The sequence below is a fragment of the Manis javanica genome, chromosome 11, assembly GCF_040802235.1.
Source record: "Manis javanica isolate MJ-LG chromosome 11, MJ_LKY, whole genome shotgun sequence".
NCBI classification, from domain to species: Eukaryota; Metazoa; Chordata; class Mammalia; order Pholidota; family Manidae; genus Manis; species Manis javanica.
In genome coordinates this window covers 44,251,262-44,267,203 of record NC_133166.1, presented here as the reverse complement: position 1 = coordinate 44,267,203, position 15,942 = coordinate 44,251,262, and positions in this window count along the sequence as shown.

Genomic DNA, 15,942 nt, shown 5'->3' with positions numbered 1-15,942 from the left:
AACATTGAGCTGATGTTTCTTGCTTACATAGAATAATACCATTCTTTTCCAATTCAGAGATCAAATTTTGTGTAACATTCTCCTAATCCAGAGAATAGGTGTCAAAGAGGTATTATCAGAAATAACTCAGAAACTGGCAAACATATATCACTATAAATACTTTAAACCCACATGCTTATTTGTGGTTGTAAGTCTTTGCAGTATGAAATAATCCTATTTTGTAGTAGGGTGAAATCACAGTTTACATATTCAAAATTAAATATAATATTTCATGTGCTATACAAAGTGTACCATTTTAAACAATTTTCAATAAAAGACATATATGCCTTCAGTTTTTAATCCTTCATTAGTCATGAAAATTATGTTGAAAGTCATTTCAGGCCGTAAGGACAATTGCTGGTTGAAGGTTTCTGAAAATGAGGGAAATGAAATGGGTCTGTGTTCTCAAGCACACATGGAGTAAGTGGGCTTATGTAAAAGTTGGAAAACCTTCTTTTCTATAACAGAAGAAAAAGGAGAAAGCACATGAGTGGATGCCTGCAAATTTCAAGTTTTTGTATGGATCAGTTAAAGGTTTTCAGAACTGATAGGCTGAACATGGCAGAACCTAATGGTAAGGAATTAAAATTCTGTCATCAGGCACCCTACATTCAGACTTAGGCTCTAATACTTAGGAATTATGTGACATACAACAATTTACATGAACTCATTATACCTCAGTGTACTTAGCTGTAAAACAATAATAATAGAATCTGTGTGTTTTTAATTAGATTGATTAAATCTCAAAACCATTTACTTTCAATATTACTTTAGGCATAAAACATATACAACTCCATTGCTTGGATTCTTTGATTTAAAATGGGCACAAAAATGTCACTTAACTCTTTGGCTTGCCATTAGGATTAAATAAATACATCAAATAAAGTGTTGTTGACATTCAAAAGTGTGACTGCTTCATTGCTTTTAGATATTGAAACAAGCTACTTCAGGATTTTTTTATTATTTTCTTCCCTAGTACTAATTTTAGTTTTATATGGTACTTAAGAAAATTATCAGAAGTAAGGAGAGATGGAGGATACCAATGTAATATGGAAGGTTGGAGGGCTATCAATTCTCCCTTTATAGGCACACCTCAGAGATATGTGGGTTTGGTCCCAGACCATTGTGATAAAGTGAATATACCAATAAAGTGATTCCAATGAATTTTTTGGTTTCCAGTGCATATAAAAGTTATGCTTACACTGTACTGTCATCTGTTCAGTGAGCAGAAGTGTTATCTGTAAAAAAAAGTAATGCACACATTTTAAAAACTACTTTGTTGCTGAAGTATGCTAACCATCAACTGAGCTTTCAGAAAGACATAATCACAAATCACCGTAATAATAATGAAAACATTTGAAATATTGTGAGAGTTAGCCAAATGTGACACAGAGACAGAAATGAGCAAATGCTGTTAGAAAAATGGTGATGATAGACTTGCTCAAAGCAGGATTGCCACAAACCTTCATTTTGTAAAAAGTACAGTATTCTGTGAAGCACAATAAGAAGAGATATGCCTTATATTTAACAATAGTAAACTGTGTAGAATATCTACTCTGAAAATTATTCCCTGGTTTTTATGGCAACAAATTTGTTGTTGAGTTTTTTCTATTTAACTCAGCTGGATTCTCTAAAATAGCATCTGAATATTAAACAATGAAATGATCAAAATTGTTTATAGTTCAATTTTCCTATCCTGGTCTCATAGACTGTTTCTTAACCTAGAGTCAGCACTTGGTGTTTATAATACTTCCCAATGGGCCTCTTTAGGGGTGGACAAAGAGTGGAGTTCTGTAATCACCCTACAGATAGGACTTTCATTCCATGAAAACCTTGTACTGAGTCACTTTAAACAGAGAAGGTTAGTGTCTTCTGATTTTTGGGAAATCGCTCCAAACTTTCCCTGGGAGGCCTGGTCACACAGTGGAGACCTCAGTACCTTATCTTTTGATCTGTGGTTATATATTTTCCCTAAATGGATGGAAAATAACAAAAGGATAATGATACAGGTGAATAACAGTGGGGTGGCAATAAAAGATGCAGTATTTCAGAAAACAGGATGGACAAGGGAAGAGATTTTGAGCCAGAAAAACAAACAGTCTGGTACTACATGCTGTCCTTGGCAGATTAGAGAAAACAGTGGAAAAATTTGCATTTGAGACATTTTTTCAAATGAAAGTCACTAGTGGATTTTAGCAAATGTTTCAAATCCTTAAGATCATGGAGTATAAACCCTTATGGTGTCTATGACAAAACTTAGCCTCAGAGAGAAATAAACACAGACATGGTGAGAGATCCCTCCTGCCTTCTCCTTCATTGCCCTTCTGTGACTAACATTCCCTCTCTGCTGTTGTTTTTTTGTCTCTGTTTATCATCTCATTTATTTCCAGATGTGCTGCAAAATATGGAATTTTTGGTCAGAGTGATGTAGTTTCATCATGTTTATTTTTCACTATTTATCCCTTATAAAACTGAAAACATTTTTGTGAAAATGAGGAAAGTAATAACTACCTCACAAGTCTGAGTGAATTATTATAGGAGCCATGGAGAACAATAGATTAGGAAACAACTCCCAAATAAGCTCTAATAAGGGAACTTTCCTGCCTCGAGTCAACAAATATGGTGACCTATGCTGGCTGGATCTCAGAATTACCTTAGGCATGACTGCTAAGTGACTTACTGTCACCCACAACCTTTTGAAGAGGACTGTGTGGTAGCTAACTTGCTCCTGTCTTAGAATTGTGTGTTACGTTTTTTCGACATAAATAACTTACCATTTTAGTTTACAGGTCTCCATATTAAGAGCAGAAACAACTTCATCCATGTTTGCAATTAAAGCAGATCACTAGATCCTGGACTTGAGCCTGACCCAGTATTAGGTGAGTGTCCCAGGGAAGTGAGTGAATGCATTTTTTAATTGGAGAAAGCGTGACTTCTTTTTATCAGACGTGGACTATGAAAAAGGCTCTTTGGATATTTATTAAGAATTCTTCCTCACTCTGTATGCATATGCCACTCTTCTCATAGGAGATGTCTGTTTTCCCTCTCCTTTAATATGGACTGATTTAGTGACTTGCTTTGGCAAACAGAACGTCGGCACTTGTGCTAGCTATGTGTCTAGCTTTAAAAGACATGGAAGTTTCCTCTCTACTGCTCTTAGAACTTGGGAAATAAGAAAAGAATAGAGTCCATGTGGGGAAGAACTGAGGTGCCCAAGCAAAAAATAAGCACTTACCGGAAGACATGATGAAACCTTCTCTTACCTTTTAACTTCAGCCTAAGTCTCAGCTGTTGCTGTAACCTGATGACCCCAGCGGATGTGACATGGAACAAGAGAACCACCATCTGTGCTCTGACACATGAGACATAAATAGGCATTATTTTAGGCCATTAAGTTTGGGCTATATTTTTATACAATAGATAACTGAAATGGTTTATTAAGAAAACAACTCATTTCAATGTCAGAAAATATAAATGCTTTTTGTTTTCTTTAATACCTATTCATAAAAATCCTTTAATTATCATGATAATAAGAACATAAATGATCATGATACTTTATTCAATGTTATGGATTACATTTAAAAACTTCAATTCTGAATTTGAACACTGTCTCTGCAAATTAAGAGTTATTTTACATATTTCTGGTTCTTTGGCTAATTCTGTGCTATTAATGAATGAAATGGAAAAAAATCAGTTTTTGAGTGGAAATAACATTCTAATTTCAAGCAGAACTAATCAATAGAAAACTACGAATATTTTTACTTATATGAATGGGGGTAGTCTGGTCTTAATCAAGTCCCATCTTCTGCCCCAACATTAGTTTCTGCTTGTCAGCTTGATAACATTCCATTAAAAGAAGGGCTTACTTCTAATTTAAAAACTAGGATACTATATCTCCAATTAATGGCAGAACTATCCTTGAAGTTGGTAAATCACAGCAGTATGCTGGACACCAGTGATAGCTCTTTCATTCATTTTTTTCAAATGAAAATGGATATTTGATCTCTGGTTATATCAAAAGAGTATTTGAAGATGTCACAAGTTACATTAAGAAGTACAAACTTTTATAAAGCACAGGAGAAGAGAATAGCAAGTAATGATACTATCTTTGAGTATATATATACACAGACGTTTTCATACATTTTATATTCACACATTTATATATTATGTATATATATATTTATATTATATACCATATATATTATATAATTATATAATATCATTTACAATAAGTATATATAATATCATATACAATATCATATAACATAATTTATATGCTAGTTAGGCTGAGGTTCAGCTATAAGTAGCCAAAAAAAGTGTAGATTAGAAAAGGATGTATCTATTACATCTGATTTGGGTAATTTCAGAGGCGAGAGTGGGACTCTGCTATGTTAAGGACCCAGGTTCTTTCTACTTTATGAATCTGTTATGCATAGACTCTATTTCTAAATTTACCACATGATCTCCTCCAATATTATGCTCACAATTCAGCCAGGGGAAAATAATAAAAGATGAATTAAGGGAATGCCCTTACCATATAAAGAGATTTCTTAGAATTTACATGTCAGTTACTTTTTATTGGACAAAAATTAGTCACAGAATCACACTTAAGTGTGTTGGAATTCAGTTGTATAGATTTAATACATGACATTCATGTTTTCATTATAAGGAAGAAGGGAATATGTACACTGGGATATAATATTTATAACTCGACTGAGTACTTATTGTAAATGATTTGCTAGTTAATTTCTTGTAGACATTCCACTTACATGATACATGGATACTGCTTTTTAGAAAGTTCACACATTTTATTTTAATCTATCTAAAGAGAAGATACATTCTTTGCTATGTAATAAATCTAAATGCATAGGTATTTATCTTAATATAGCTGGGAGGGGCCAATATGAAATTAATTTATATAATGAAAATGAGGACTTGGCCATTTGATAGATGTTAGAGAATAGAATAGAATAAAATAGAGTAGAATGGAATAGAATAGATCTGAAGATATGGGAGAGGCTCTTCTTGGTATGAACTCTGTAATTTGGAAGAAACTTTAATATACAGTGGCTCAGGCAGAAATTACAAAGGCTTAGAAACTCGAGAATAATCTCTTCTTTCCAGAAATTTAATTTTGAATAACAAAATGAAAAGCGATGTGAGCATAATATCACATGTTTAGTAGAAGGCAATTCTCTATGCAGAAGCCTCTCCTCATGTCAAAAAATACATGTAACATTCCAAAGCTAAAATCAAGAGCAAAGGAAAAAAAAAAAGGAAAAAAACCCTGGACATTTAGGTCACTCTAAATGGTTTGAAATTTGTTTTAAAGGAGATGTCCGACTAGTTTCAACCCATTTCATTTAATAGGTCGCTGTGGTATGATTTTATACTATTTTTCTTGCTTGTTCTGGAAATATAGCATTGTGTTACTAGTCTACAGACTTAAACATGCCCAGGAATTTAAAAAGCAGCCTTTTTCTCCCCCTCCTGTCTTTAGTTTTTTAATCAAGACATACATAATTTATGCTCCTATACATCTAGAACCAGCTATACTCTGCAGATATTTTGACCCCAACCAGATGCATATTGGAACTGGCTCACAACATTGTCAAGCAAATTTGAAAATCTTCAGCTTATCTGTTTTATCAAAATTCATTTTCCTTGCCTTTCCCTGATCCTCACATCACCACAGTTCTCACTCTGAGTTGTTCGGATCTCCCACTTGCCCCTTTTACCAGTGCCTGAGGTCTCCTACCAACTGGTGTCTGAATATCTGACCCATGACTACCTTGAATGGGTGTCCTTAGGTCCTCCTTACATATTTCACAGTCCCCGGCCACCAGACAGTCACCAGCAAGATAAGGCAGCCCACCTCAGACTGTGTACTTTGTTTAGTGGGGAAAACAAAACAGAACAAGACTTATGATTTTGAACAAAAGAAAACAATTTTGTTTTGGAAAAACAATGGCTCAATATATGGGTTTGCCTATATATTGATATTTACTATTAATACATTAATTTAATTGGATTGTCAAGATTTGTATTAAACACTTCTTGTGAGTCCTGCTGTGTAACAGATGACCCCAAAGCACAGGGCCTTAAAACAACATGTTATTATGTCTGGCAGGGGTTTTGGTGTTAGAAATACAATTGGGGGGACTTTGAGTTTCCACTTCCCCATGTAAGGAGCTTGCAAGTCACCACTCCTTCTAATAAGTAAGAAGCTAAACAGGTTGAAAAGTCAAGTTCTTCTCATAAAGAGGCAAATACACAGAGCAAACCACTCCCTCTAAGCCTAGAAAGAAAGGCAAGTGGATACAGGGAGACACAGGTACCAGACCTGAGACTCATGAGCTGAAACCACAATGGAAACCAGTGTCAAGATAGGAAAAACTGAACCCCACGGTATATTAAGGACTTTGGGAAAGAATGATGTGTCAACATGGGTTCATTCTTGGTAAAACATGTACCATTATGCATATGTAGGGACAGGTTATTTGGCAGATTTCTGTACTTTCATCTCAATATTGTTGTAAACTTAAAATTGCTCCATAAAATAAACTCATCATATAAAAAAGGGAAAAAAAGAAATTCAGACAGAGTTCTGCTAAGTGCTCCTTCTCCTTTACATGATTTTGATTAAAGTCTTCAATAGGGTAGAAAAGGGGATAGTCCTGAGCATCCAAGTTAGCTTTATTCACTTATTCAGTGCCATTTATGGAGGGGGACAGCTGGAAGGATGGGTGGGCTTCTCACCCGATGCTCGGTGCTCCCAGGTAGTGCTCATAGAGATGGGAGACGGGATTTGAGTTTCTTAAGTTCTAGTCCCTAACCTTGCACAGGTCTTCTTCACATTTTATTGGTCAAAGTGGTTAGAGTTTGCCCAGACCAAGGAGATGGATGTAGTTACGTCTATGGATATTAGGAGTGTCAAAGAATATATAGGACCATTAATTTACCTCAGTAAAACTTTACTTAGGTTCCAGAGTAATGGGAGCAATTCGTAGTTGTGAAGCAGGCCAGTAAAGGCTATAAAAAGATGGTCATTGACATGACTTCTTTGTGGAGGTGTAACACTGAATAAAGTTTTCAAATGTTAAGGTTCATTTTCATGATCTATAATGGCATGTTCTACAAGTTCTACAAATGTCAAAGTTAGCTGGTCATGGCAGGGCTTGACTGGGGCAAAATGATCAAAGAGTTCAGCCCACGGGGCTCTGCTGATTCTCTAGCATCACTCAATACCACAAGAATGCTTTTTTTTGTCTTAGCCATTCCAAATTTCTTAAAATCCTATGAACCCACTGTCAAAATATATGTTCTTATATCTTTATGGCAATGCACAGCCATCAGCATTCATTTCAATCAGTGAAATCCCATTAGTATCTGTAAATCAAAATTAAGAGTCCCTTTTTTTTTCTTGACTCTCATTCTCATTTAATTCCTATATTTCTGAGTTCCAGTAGCCCATCAAGCATCTCTCTATTAAATCTCAGATGTATCCAGACTGATGTTGCAATCCCAGTGTCTTCTATAAGGCTTTAAGCACCTTTGGCCCAGAGAAATTGAGATTTCATATTTTACCTTTCCTAGCACGCCCCTCCCCCAACAGTGAGATCAGTATCCAATGAATGTTTGCTAATTGAATGACTGGTTAAACAAATGAGGCATATTTATGTCTGCCCTTTCCTCAACTACACAACATCTGCTGCCATTTAGTGTCCTAAATGGTACCCTCTCCTCCTCAACAGCAAGTAGCTTTCTTTTAGCCAGTCCTTTTTCACCTGCTGCTTCAGCACTGTTTCCTCTTTATCCTTTGCTCTACTTTCCCCCCACCACCATGCAAAACCCAATGAAAAACTCTGTCATGGATCCAGGTCCAAACAGGAGACTGCAGCCCTGACTCCAGTACCATTGCCTCTGCCCTCCATTTCTCTAGTCTAGGGATGACAGTGCCTCCCTATTGTTACTCATCTCTGTTCCTTGTTTGGCTTCCCAGCTCTTCCATAACTAATTTTCTAAATTAATTTCCCTCCTATTTTAAATACTCAGAGATGTTTCTATTTTCTTATTTGTAGCTTGACAAATACAGTCCCTAAAGGAGTAAAATTTAGAGCCATGGGTAGAGGTAGCAAAACTTTCAAGGTCAGAATGTAGTTTTCCTGATATATTTTTAAGTAAAAACTGTATGTTTTCTTAAAGACTACCATGATTCCACATAATTCATTTCAATCATATTGACTGAAACTATTACTAGTAATCTATGTACAAATTAAAGTAATAAAAAATCGACATGGACATAATGAATTGACAAAGTAATTATAATTGGATTCACATAATCATTAGCCTAGCTTCTTCTATGTCAATTTGTCACCCACTTTCAGCTACAGAGCCAACCTTAGCTCATAAATCTAGAAACTTAATTTCATTGTGTAAGATGGGACTAAATGTCCATTACTCAAATGCTATTTTCCATGCTTATAGCTACATTTGATATCCTTGGCCCACATTTAATAGATAGTTCATTAATTTTTAAAAAAATCCATGACTTCCACTGGAAATTGAAAAAAAGCCCCTTCCATTACCTAAAAAATGTTTGTAATGAAATAATTTTCTTCTTACAAAATCTGAAATTTGAATCATTCTCAAGAATTAGAAACAAGAGAATAGAAATGACAGTTTTATCAGAATTTCAAGTACCAATAATAGCAATAACAATTATTGAGGAAAACATTCATTGAAGTTAGGTGACATCAACAATTAAATTCATTTTTCTTTCAGTGTTGATCCTGTGAAATACAGTGGGTGGGAATATCTATATACAGTGTATATTTCCCATTAAACTTGTAGTGTACAGTGAATATAACATTCAATATTCCTAATACCTTAGTAATTACTAGCAATTTATTTTTGATGCTACATAGCATTTTTTAAAGCATATACACACTCACATATTTATTTATGTATGTCTATATGCATGGTTTTTGCTTTTGGTTTGTTTAAAGATGTCATCTGATGACAAACTTTCTTTAATTGCAAAAAACAGTATTTTCAATAAAAATTTAAATTAACCAGCTTAACAGACATAATTATTTTTTATGTGTAGTTATTCCTTATCAACATTAATTTGCATACATATGAATATATGCATACAATTATACACTATACTTAAGTAGTAAATTTTGAGTCCTACCATGTACCAGAAGCTAAGAGTATAGATGAAAAAAAGAAAAAAGAGGCCCTTTTTGCCCTTAAGAAGCTCACAAATATGAATACAGAAACTGTTCAATTTTTTTCATTTATGTGTATTTCATATTTGATATTGCCATATAATATTCTTGGGAAATAGGGATCAAGTAGAAAGCTGAAAAAAAAGTTAACACATGAAAAGCTTAAGAAACAAAGTGACACAAACCAAAACTGGAAATGCATGTGCTAGTGTATTGACCTTTTTTTCCTGAGAAAAACACACACACATGCACACACACACAGTTTGCTGTACATATCTATATATATGAAAAGTCTTACAATGCCACAAACCAATATTCCCTCTTTCCATGTTAAGTGGTTCACCAGTATTAAAAGGACTAATTTACATAGTATTGGTACTATTCTTTAAATAACTGAGAGATGTGTAATATTTTAAAGAAATACCATGTATTTTAATAATACATAAATGAGTGAATATTAAATAAATGTTTAAAAAATATTCCCAAGATATAAACTAGAAGAATTAACCCTATATTGAACAGGAATGCAATTTAACTATAAGTTTTACCTGAATGAATTAAATAACCATGAAGCTGGTTAGTCTATCATTGTGCAGAGAATCTTGCTTACACTTTCAAACCAATGCCCTCTGTTGAAAGTGTAGGACTATATAGCCTTTGTAAAAAGAGGATTTTCCAGATAAAACCCAAAGTGCTGAAAGATAAAACAATATTAGAAGGCGTAGGATAAGCTAATTTGCGAATGAGGATCTGACTTTTATGTCATTTTGAGGAGTGCTTGTAATTATTATTCTTATAGTAACTTAAATTCTTTCTTTGGAGGAAACATGTATTTGTGGTGGTGTTCACATTGCTGTTAGAATAAAGGGAAAAAGAAGAGAAAGAGTGGATATTAAAATGAAAGAAAATAAAACGGAGAGGAAAGTTCCTTCTTGCTATATTAACTTAGGGATATACTGAATGGAACAGTCTTGTTCATACTTGCTTGTATTGTCTCTTTTGGAATAACTATGTCTCCTTTTCTAATTCCCTAAGTCTAAGATTTATTTCAACAGTGAACTCCAAGACTATCTCCAGGAAACCTTCCTTGATCTTGCCCACCACGAGTCTGAAGTATGTGCCCTTCCATTGTGCTGCTGTGGGTCTGGGCTGTTTGGCAGCACAAGTAGTTTTCACCCACCTGCATAAAAATCACTCACATCTACTTCTTCCATTAAACTGAGGACTTCCATTAAAACTGAGAAACCTTCCATTAAACTCCCTGACCACAAACATGGTCTGATCTGTTTCTTATCACTAATATTTAACCTGGCACCACTCAGTGCTAACATTAACTTTATACATTAATTCAAGAGCAACAAAATGAGCACCTATTATATACCAGGCACTGTGGCAGGCACCAATGACACAACATTGACCAAAACCAGACACATGGGTACCTGCCCTCATGCCCTGTGCAGACTGAGCAAAACTCCTGGAAGCGATGACAAACACAAACACACACCACCTACATCAGCAACACTGAGGAGCACAGTCATGAACAGCCATGTTCAGTTCGCTGCTATAGCCTTGTAGGATGTCACCAGTCAGCCTGAAGTTCTAGTATCTGGGCAAAAATTTCCTTTCATTTTAGTACTTTTTAATATGACAAATGACATTGGTTCCAAATCAGAGCTCTGCCATCAATCAATCATCCTGAATCTTGAAACCCTTTCTCAGAGCACAGGTGAGAATAATAAATTCATTTAGGACAAATTTTCTATTCTATACAATGCATGCTAACTTACAAGGAAGAAAATTTTCACATTTCAGAAATGGTCAATGATAAATGAAATAAATGCCAACTGAAGCTTTAAAACAATTATAACTGAGTAGTATACTTTGGGAATTTCACAAGGCAGGGAGAATTTGGCCTGTCACTGTCAGCTCGTTTTTACCAGAATCTGCCTGGCGCAGGAGAGACACACTTTTCAAAGATATTTTCTGCCTCTCATCTCCTGGTTGATATTTATGACCCAATGCAGTCTTAGAATTAGACACAGACTCTGAGACTCATGAAATCCCTCTATGAATTATCTAGGAGGATATTGTGAATCTGCTTTACCAAGTCCCTCAATTTTAGAAACAAAGTTGCTCATACTAAGATGTCAGTTCTTCTGAACTTTTTTTCTCCTGTCTCCTTCCCTAGAACTCTATTTCAGATAGTTGGAGATTTATTATTTTTTAAGCATTTAATAATGTATTAACACATATTTATAGATCACCTGCTATATACCAGGCACTGTTCTAGAAACTGAGACTATACCTTTGAGCAAAACAGATCATATTCCTGTTCATATGGAACTTATAACAATGGAAAGTTTATCCAGGTATCATATGTGGTTTTCCTAAGGATTATGTTACTGCTTATTACTTATATTAAGTTTTAAAAAATTGACATACATAAAGTTAAGAGAAAGTGGTCTTAAGTATAGAAAAACAAAAACAAACATGAAATGGGACAAATTCTTATATTATTAAGACCTTCAAAAATATTTCTCTTTCAGTGTACTATAAGAAAGTGTAGAGGTAATATACTAAAAATAAAATGCTGATATCACCCAAACCTCTTATCAAAAATGTTATTTAAATCATACCTTTAAATACTTATATATTAACCTTTATACTTAGATATTATATTTATAGAGAATTTATGTTAAGAAATCCTTATGTTCAGTATGAATGTTGTGAAAACTGTCACCTTAAAAGATTATTTATCTACTTTCTCAATGTCCTTTATTCCACCCTTAGTACAGCAAATACTAAACTACTCTAAAAATATTGCTATCAGGTGGGAGGATATGAAATATTTATTGAGTACAATCACTGTAACTCTCCATAAATGTATCTTACTTGTTTAAAAATGAAGACCAAAAATCTATTTCAACATTCAGGAGTAGTTAGGGCAGATCTATTGTTCAGGTAGAAACCAGTTAACTCTTAACAATTTTCTCTCCTTTCTCTCTGCTAGCCAAAATAATGCTTTTGTGTATCTCTACACATTTTTACTTACTGCATTTCTACTAGGGAAATATCTTGAAAGCAGAAGTGCCTGCCTACACTCTAATTGTTTTGACTAGATTGTGTGTGTATGTAAATTTTATTTTATTATTTCTTTGCTATTACTTGATGCTTATTCCTTGGATAACATGCTAAAATGGGAAATTAGAATAGAAACTATTATGGGGTGAAAAAAGGCAATCTGTGATGACTAAGAGCATAGTAAACTAACGCAACTGTAATGGGATGAATAGGATTTGCTGGAGAATGGAGGAAAGATCCACAATCTAGGAAAACATCTTAAATTTCAGAAAAGTAGCAGGAGTGATCCATCACTCACACAGTACCTATTCTGTGTCTTTCACTGCCCTTTGCAATGAAAATATTTAATTGAAACATATTCACAACACCATAAAAACCCTTTTTAAAGGGTATTTGACTTTTATAGGTTAAAGTGCAGAAATTGAGATAAAAATCAAATAATAATTCATCCAAGGACCCCAAGCAAGGGATTACACATTGATCTGGGATTTGAAACAAGGTGTTTCTGACTCCAAAAGGAGCCCATTAGCTTTTACTTTGATGAAACAGGTCGTGGCAATGCCCGATCTCTGAAAGTTCAAACTGAGGAAAATACCTCTGGAAAGCTGGCTCTAGGAAGGTTTAACTCTATTTTGGTAAAAATAATATACATAAAGTATGTTTTAATGTTTTAATGAAAGCATTAAACCACAAGCACTAGATTGCATGCAAGATATTTTTTGTATTTGATTTGTCATTTGTTATTTTTTAATAATAACAGCTCAAGTTTACTGAAGAATATTTTTTTAAATTTAGATATAAATACAAAATAGTTAAGAATTATACACACACATATATTTAATGGTTCCTGGAATTTAACAGTATTATAATACACTGGTTTCTGGAATATATGGTGGTATATACTCAATATATATTTAGTATACTCTTATAATAGTATGATAGTATAATTGTTTCTGGAAAATATATATATATACCTTTAATCCCCATACATACAGCTCTTCAAGATAGCAGGGTGGGTATCATCTCCATATAATATATGAGAGAACCACGGCTCACAGAGATGAAGTATTTTACCCTAGGTCTCACATCTAATTAATGGAAAAGCCAGGTTTTGCATTGCGTCTAACTACTGACTTTAAAGGTGGTTCATGCGGCCTCTAAGGATGCAGAACAGGTAGTTTGGGCACAGACCTAGTGCAGCGCACAGGCGTCTAGGCCCTCTCCTGCTATAACGCTCTGCTAGAGTGACTGCATACAAGCGTTTTAATTCTCAAAAATCAGAGCCTGGCAATTTACACATGGCTTTTGAAAAGTGTGAACTGCAGCTTAGGTTTATTAGAGGGAAAATCAATATCAGATACAGTTAAAAAAAGACTGACCTTTGAAATCAGGCAGATCTGTGTTTAAATACCAGTTCAACTACTCACTAGCTAAATAATTCTAAGCAAGTTACTTGCCGTCTTTCAATTCTAATTTCCACACGCATAACAGGAGAAGCAGCCTGTATATCATGGCATTGTTTTGTCAATTGTGAGAAATAATGTATATAAACCCTGAGCATAGTGTCAGCTATAGTTCAAATGTTTACTTAAGCGATGACTTCTTCTAATACTTTAAGCTTGATACCTTGGTACGTGTTTTAACTTCCAGAATGCCAAGAATATATTCTTCTTTTTCATCCTAAGGCTCCATATTTGAATACTCATTGTAAGAAAAGCTTTTCTTACTCCAAATATTTTTCATTTCCTCTGAGTGGAACAAAAAATAAAAACCAACTAAGGCAACGTATTAGGAGATTAAGGTCCTTTCAGGGTTTGGTGTTCCTTTATTCATTTATTCATCAAACATCAAATGGGAAACTTATTTTGCCAGACTTTGTACAGGCATATTGTCAGTTTGGTTCCAGAAAATTGCAAGAAAGTGGATATCACAATGAAGTGAGCCAAATGAATAATTTTTTTCCCCAGTTCATGTATAAGTTTTGTTTGCACTATGCTGTAGTCTATTAAATGTGCACTAGCATTGTGGCTAAAAAAAATTAAAGTACATACTTTAAAAATTTTTACTGCTAAAATATACTAACCAACATCTGAATTTTTAGCGAGATCATCTTAACAAATATAATGATGAAGAAGTTTGAAATAGTGTCACCATTACTCAAATGTGACCGAGACATGAAGTAACACTGTTGGGAAAATGGTGCCAATAGACTTGCTCGAGGCAGGGTTGCCGCAAATCTTCTATTTCTAATAACTGTGAAGCACAATAAAGTGCAATAAAGTAAGGTATGCATGTACTATATATGCAAATAAGAAAGTGCATAAATATAAGCTCTGGACTCTAAGAGTTTATTGTCTGGTGGGGAGGGCAGTGCACTTACAGGAAGCTAATTATCCAGCTTAATAAGTAAATCACGTACTTTGAGCACAATAACAAATGCATATCAAGGATATAGCGAGGAACTAGGTAGAGGACAGGATAGAGCTATATAATGAAACATTTTGAAATATGTGCTAGGGAAAAAAAGGATGCTTCTGGAAAAGAGAGATCCACACGAAATAGCATGGGAATGTTTCCAAACACAAAAGTGATGACATATTAGTGGATGGATTTGAAGCTAATTGGAATGCTGGAGAGAAGTCAAAGGAAGGTGGTCCAGCAATTCCACTGAGAAACTGAATGCATTTAAGCCAGCCTGAGAGCAACATCTTGTATCCTCTGGATGTTTTGTTTAAGTGTGTAGGTAAGTCAACATGGTAAACATCCTTTGAAGTATCCTTCCCTACTAGGAAGGAGCTGGCAGATACAGATAAATAGGCCATTTTTATTGGTATATCTAGACTTTTCCATAGCAGAAATAAATTACCACCAAAAGGGGACTTAATAAACTCTTAAAAAAGTTATTAGTATTATATCAGTTATAATGATATGTAGAATCACAATCATGGGAAGGAGGCAATTATTAAACATGTTAAAACTATATCTTCAAATAGGGAAGAATAAATCATTGTTAAAATGTCTTTTTGTTACTTCACTTCAAAACTTTATATTGTTTTACTTCTAATTCCTTTAAGCTATCTCACATGTCTGGGAAAACCCTCACAGCTGATTTAGAAAAGGGGAATGAAAGTAATAATTTCTGAGCAGCTGCCATATACTACATGCTTTCAGGCCCAAAAATTCTGCTGTGTTCTGCCTCTTCCTCCCTCCCTCTGCCCTAACCCCTAGTAACCTTGACCTTTTTACTGTCTCCATGGTTTGCCTTGTCCAGAAAATACCATATAGTCAGAATTGTATATTATACAGCCTTTTCAGATGAGCTTCTTTCACTTAGTAATATTCATTAGAGTTCTTTCATGTCTTATAATGGCTTGATTGCACTTTTCTTCTTAGTGCTGAATATTCCATTGTCTGGATATACCATCATTCACTTATTGAAAAACTTCTTGGTTGCATTATTACCAAAACATTTTTATTACCCATGTTTTGGTAATAATGAATACAAATATTACTGATATCCATTTGCATGTTTTTGTGTGGATAGGTCTTCAGTACATTTGGGTTAATATCAAGGTTCATAAGGTAAGAA